At 33.9% G+C, this 6,465-nt stretch overlaps 1 pseudogene; it reads right to left on the bottom strand.

Moving 5' to 3' along the window:
- Positions 1–2,632: 2,632 nt before the first annotated feature.
- LOC114044293 lies at positions 2,633–3,064 on the bottom strand (annotated as a pseudogene).
- Between the last annotated feature and the right edge of the window lie 3,401 nt (positions 3,065–6,465).

Raw genomic sequence — 6,465 nt, 5'->3', positions numbered from 1 at the left:
GGACCTGAGTTCAAATCTGGCCTCAGACACATAACACTTGCTAGCTGTGTGACTCTGGGCAAGTCACTTAACCTCAATTGCCTCTCAAAAAAAGAAGGGAAGGAGGATCATTTCCATAGTTTTCAATTGGTCTCAAGCGCTTGGTTCTTATAACTGTACAGTTTTCAGCTTGAATTACTCCTTGTTCTTTCTATTTTTATTATCATAATATTTTGTTCGTTTGTTGTCTTGCTCTTATTTATTTTATCATATCAGTTCATGCACACATGTCTGCTCTAGGCATCTGTCACATGATTGTTTATTGTTGATATGGTTTGTTCTTTTACGCATATTATACAGGATGTCATTTAAATCTATACCTTTCCCTAATATTCCATTATTAATTATGTTCTTGTATTGTGGACATACAAAATATGTTAATCCTGCTTTTTTACATTTGTTTACAATTTTTTTTTGTAAACTAGCCAATGATCATTTGGGATACTCAAAGATATAGGTATTCTTCAACATTATCTTCTAGAAGTTGCCAAAGTTCAGTAAAATATGTTGATTCTAACAATGTGTTCAAACCCATATTTTTCTTCTGATCTTTCTATCAAGTTCTGGAAGTACGATGTTGAATTTTCCTATGTGTTCTATAATTAGTCCCTTTTTGCTATTGCATAGATTTTCTTTTATGAATTTATATGCTCTATGTATATATATATATATGTATATATATAAAAATATATATGAATGTGTGTGTCTATGTATGTGATATATACACATATATATCTACATACATACACATCCATATATATATATATGCATCCATATATATATTATATATATATATATATATGCACACACACAAAAATTTATGTATATGTGTGCATTTCGTTGTCAGTGGTGCCATTAAGGATAATATGCTATCCATTTTTCTCTTTCTTGACATTGTCATTTTTTTATTGTTGTTGATGATGACTCATCTGAAATCATGATTGCAACTGCCTCATTTCAGGGTCATCTGAAGTCTAATAGATCTTATTTATTCTTCTCATTTTGATTATTTTGCTTATATGTTTTTTTAATGTCTCATATGAAGTGAGTGGTTTAAAAATAATTTCTCTATTTTCTTTTTATAGGTAAAATTAATCCAATCAATCTAGGCTTATAATTATTTAGTTCACCCATTAAATTGATTTTATATACATTCGTACTTAGTCAGCAGTGCAGTTATAGTCTTCCTTTGACATAAATAATTTTTATCAGAGTCCCTATGGCTATATTATGCAGAATGCCTAATTTGACAAGAAGGCTGCCTTCAAACATTAGAAATGCTATCATTTAGAAGAGATATTAGCCTTATTTTGCAAAGTTCTAATGAGTGGAAATCACAGGGAAACATTTTAGTTAAATAAAAGGAAAAACTTCATAAGATCATAGATTAAATGCTGAAAGTTATCCTAGAAGACATTTAGTCTTAATCTCTTCATTTTACTGACAAGATTACTAAATCCTTTAGTGTGTCTATGACTGTCCTCATAGTTACACAGGTGGCAGAAATGAGATTAGACTATAGTACCACAACTCCAAATCTAGCATTCTTTCTCCAACCTAAATACAAATAAAATGGGTTGCCTTCACATAATCACAGTATTTTAAGGACTTCAAGAACCTCTCTAGTTCAAGAATCATTTTAAGTAAATTTTATATATATATATATATATATAAAAAGCTAGCAATTTACAATTTGGAATGGACAAAACTTGTAATATCTTAAATAGTGAAGTTGAGAGTTGTGTTGAATACCACAACTTACTCTGCCAACTTCAAGACACAGTACAAATGGTTTTAAATATAGAGACTTTAAAATGCTCCCTTGGTGAAGCTTGCTTTTCAAAAACTTTCTGTGAATGGTAATTGCCTGACATCCATTTCACTATCATTCAATGCAGACAATACTATACCAATAGAAATAAAACATAGACATGACATTCAGAGTTTGAGATCACTAGAGTTTTAAGAATACACTAAGTACAGAAGAGCCACAATTAGGGATACATCTTGAAATTTTGTATCCCTCAAACATTTTGTTGCATATCATATTAAGGTAAACCAATTTTACTTTTTTTTTGTATTTACTTAAAGAAAATAAACCAGCTGTGAGAATTTATGCTATCAAGATGAACTAAATAACTCACATGGGTACATTTATTTATTTTTCTTTCTTTTTTAACCAAATGTCTGACTGTGCTAATTTGTAGAATTGCATGCTTGAAAACCTGGCCAGCACACTCAGAATAATAGAGGAACTTTAAAGAGTCCACACTTTAAGATGAGTGTTTCCTTATCATTGAAGGTAGCATTAGTACTTATATTGTAAAACTGATGTGCAAATTCATCTTTTGGGGACAGGATCTCCAATCAATACATGCAGATTTTGTGTCTGTGTGTGTGTGTGTGTGTGTGTGTGTGTGTGTGTGTGGGGGGTACAAAAGTACTTTACAATAGTATAGAAAATACCGTTGCCATTCAGTTTTGCTATATAGAAATAGAATGAATAATTATTTTTTTTCTTTTTTTTTTGCAAGAGGTGAGTTAAAGATTCAATTAGATCCCTCAAGAGGAATGAAAAAAAAGGGAGAGATCTTCAATTTGCAGTAATCATTTATATGAATTCTTCATAATTGATGTGTCCATTTCTATTAGTATCTGCTTCTCTGCTCATTTCATTTACTTCTTCATGTTAGTTTTTCTCCTAAGTTTGCCATTCATTACATGGAGTACTTCTGTTGTACTGATGTGACTGCTGCTATCTTTGTCAGAGACCTGGAGTGCCTAACAGATTTCTTCTTCACTATCTGTATCTTTCATTTTTTCTAGACATCATGGTCAAAAATTCATCAACATCTACGTCATTTATCATATCTAATCATTCTACTTCAGTTGGATCTTGACCCAATGACATTATGACAGTTCCAAGTATTTTAGTCTCAATGGCGTCATCTTTATCTTTGTCAAATAGAGCAAAGGATTCTTTAAATTCAGCAATCAGTTCTTTAGTCAGCCATTCAGCCACCATGCCTGAGAGGAGAGAAAAGAAGGAAGGAGAAAATCAGACTGTTCTGCTTCCACAAGGAAGCTGCTGCGCCAGCATTATAACCACCATCCTGCTGCAGCTCCACCCCCTGAGACAGATAACAAGGTTGTCCTGGCTGCTTTTGCTGCTGCTACTGCTGCTACTACAGCCAACACCTCCACCAGGATAAGTGAGCTGGAGGTGTTCTAGTTCAGAGATTCTTCTTTTTTTATATATCATAGACCACTTGGCAGTCTGCTGAAACCTATGGACTCCTTAAGATGATTTAAAGTTCATCATACATGGTATCCATATTAAAAAGGAAACCAATTGTATAGAAATATAACTCTCAAAGTATTATCAAACAGATCACAGAAACTAGGTTAAGAACTCCTGACCTTAGTCCAAATCAGCACTTGAAAATATGCTTTTTATTTATGAATATTTCTATATCTATCCATACACTTATATGCATATATGTGTGCATGAGTACGTGTATGTGTATGTGTATAGAATGGCGTTTTTTTTATTTAACAAGCATTCATTTTCTCTTACTCCCATTTCCCATTCTAAACTCCATTTCACCCCATTGCCCCAAAAGAAGCATAATCTTTGTAAAAAAACAAACAAATAAATGAAAAAAAATGCATAGTTAAGGCAAAACAAATTGCTATATTGGCCGTATCAAAAATTTTGTTTCTCCTTCTGCACATTTGGAGCATTTCTTCTCTCTCATTAGATGTGTTTCATTCTTCATCATTGTCATTTGGACTCAAAGTTAATTAAGGCCTTGATCAGAGTTCCTTAGTCTTTCAAAGTTGTATAATTTTACAGTTGTCATAGCATATTATATATATATATATGTATATTTTTTTTTCTGGTTCTGCTCACTTCCGTCTGCAACAGTATTCATATAAAATATTGTGTTTAGCCTGTCCAAAATTGATGACCACACTTTTAGTTTCTAGTTTTTTTTTAATTGCCATCTCAAGTCTGAGGTTTCTCAAATGAACTTTTCCTGCCTCAATCTCTCTGTTTACTTTCAATCTTACGTCTTCAACTGCCTTTCAGACGTTTCCAAATAGATGCCCTATAGACATCTTAAACCCAAGATGTCCAGAACAGAATTCATTATCTTCCCCCCAATCTCTCCCTTATTATGGTAGAGGGCAACACCATCCTCCAAGTCTGACGGTCATCTTGGATTCTTCACTATATCTCACCGCCCCATATCCAAACTGTTGTCAAGGCCAGTTAACTTCACCTTTGCAACATTTCATATACATGCCCTGCTCTCTCCTCTGACACTACTACCACTCTAGTACAAGCCTTCATCACTTCACGCTTTGATTATTACAATAACTGCTAGTGTATCTGCCTGCTTCAAGTTTCTCTTCCAACATACCTTCCATTTAGCCGCTGAAGTGATTTTTCTAAAACACAGATCAGATCACGCCATTCCCCACCTCCCAACTAAATAAACCCTGGTGGCTCCCTATTGTTTCCAGAAGCAAATACAAAAGGTTCAGTTCCACATTCAAAATACTTCATAACCTAGCCCCCTCCTATCTTTCTAGTCTTTTCATACCTTACCTTCCAACACATAGTCTTCCATCCAGTGACACTGGCCTCCTGGTGGTGGGGATGGGATCTGAACCCCTAAAAGGAAAAAAAAAAAAAAACATGTCTTTGTGATCTGGATCCCAAAAAGGAAAAACCCTAGACTTTACCACATGGCCAAATCTTTGGAATTTTCCTGAGGCAATAATCATATCAACTGGCCTTTCATTATCTCCTAGGCCCAATCTCCCAATTCTGTTTTCTAGCCCTCCATTGTCTATTACCTCCAGATGGCCCCCAGACACCTCCCACCCTTAATTTTATCTAGACTCCATTCTCCCTCGGTTTTGGTCCCTCAGCTTTCTATTCTCCCCAGCTTACTGGTCACTCCCATCCAGATCTTCCTTAGACCCTTCCTCTAGTCACCCCAAACTACTTGATCACTCCTAGATCCCTCCCACAGTCTCTCTGTATATAAGGTTCATCTTGTCTCTGTTAGGTGCTCAGATTCTTAAAATCTAGCCAATAGCTCACTAATGTTCAGACTCCTTAAGAGTCTGCCCAATATGAAGGATGTTCTAATAAACCTTGTCTTTGACTGAAAGAAGACTTGGGGCAAATTCATTCAGGCAGGACCTGCATGTCATGATTTTAGGGTCCCAGCACCCCAAAACCTCAACACTGATACATAGTAGGTGTTTAATAAATGTTTGTTGATTGGTTATTATAACATTCCAGATCTAATACTACTGGATCCCTTTCTTCCTCCTCCCCCTTTCCTTCATAATTTCCTTTGAGATTTTTTATCTTTTCCTCCACATGAATTTCATTATTTTTCCTAGATCTATATTTTAAGCATTTGGTAGCTGAAAGAAAGTGGATGTAACAATTAAATAGTAGTTTTTATTTTTATTATATTGGCATGGCTTATTTATGAACAATTATTTTTCAATTTTACTTTGTCTTTATTATCATAAAGGATATTTTATTGTTATAATTATATAGTTCATACCCACACACACACACATATAATCTATAGCGTACACATACATACATCTTGTTAGATATACTCTCAAGTATTTTATACATTGTATAATTATTTTAAACAGAATTTTTGTAATCTCTTTTCTGTAATTTTATAAATATATGTAAATATAAATAATTTGTGTGTATTTATTTAATATCCTGCAACTTTACTATAGTTTGGACCTGTTTATTTAGTTAGTTCATTAGTTAAGTCTACAATGTAATTGATGTGTTCTAAAACCTTTTTAGAAAATGATCATCCTATCACTGGAAGTAAACCAGTGCAGTCTGAATTAGCACTTTTTGGAGATGCTGTAGAGATTTCTACTTCAGATGATTAGTTGGACTAGATTGCCATTAAGACTTTCCAACTGAAGATTATATGATTTTCCCCAATAATAATTCTTTTTTGTTTTTAATTGGCTTACTTCTTTTTGGCACTATGTGGATATAACATATTTTCTTGACAATTCCTTTATGATTCTTTTCTCTGCCTTTTGAAGACAAGAAATGGTTTCCCACTGATATTTGCTGAGGCTCCTAAATCACTTGTTACTACTGGAATGCCTATAAGTTCTTTGGCCATTTCATAGCTAGTTGGTCGAACCACACAAGTCTGAGAATGTTCCCTTGCTCTTCCTCAGTGGAAATAAAAGGAGATGGCTCTGCAAGGTTACCATAACAATGGCTCTAAATTTTGTCTCAAAACTGCCTTTATTCTCTTAATCATATGGTGTTGGGAAAAGGGATTTGAACAAGGAAATTCTAAATCAAAGTTCTTTCTTTCTTTATCAATCATAGACACTTTAGGTAGTCTG

The sequence above is a fragment of the Vombatus ursinus genome, unplaced genomic scaffold (genome assembly GCF_900497805.2).
Source record: "Vombatus ursinus unplaced genomic scaffold, bare-nosed wombat genome assembly UNPS02014773.1, whole genome shotgun sequence".
NCBI lineage: Eukaryota > Metazoa > Chordata > Mammalia > Diprotodontia > Vombatidae > Vombatus > Vombatus ursinus.
This window is presented reverse-complemented; position numbering and strand designations above follow the sequence as displayed.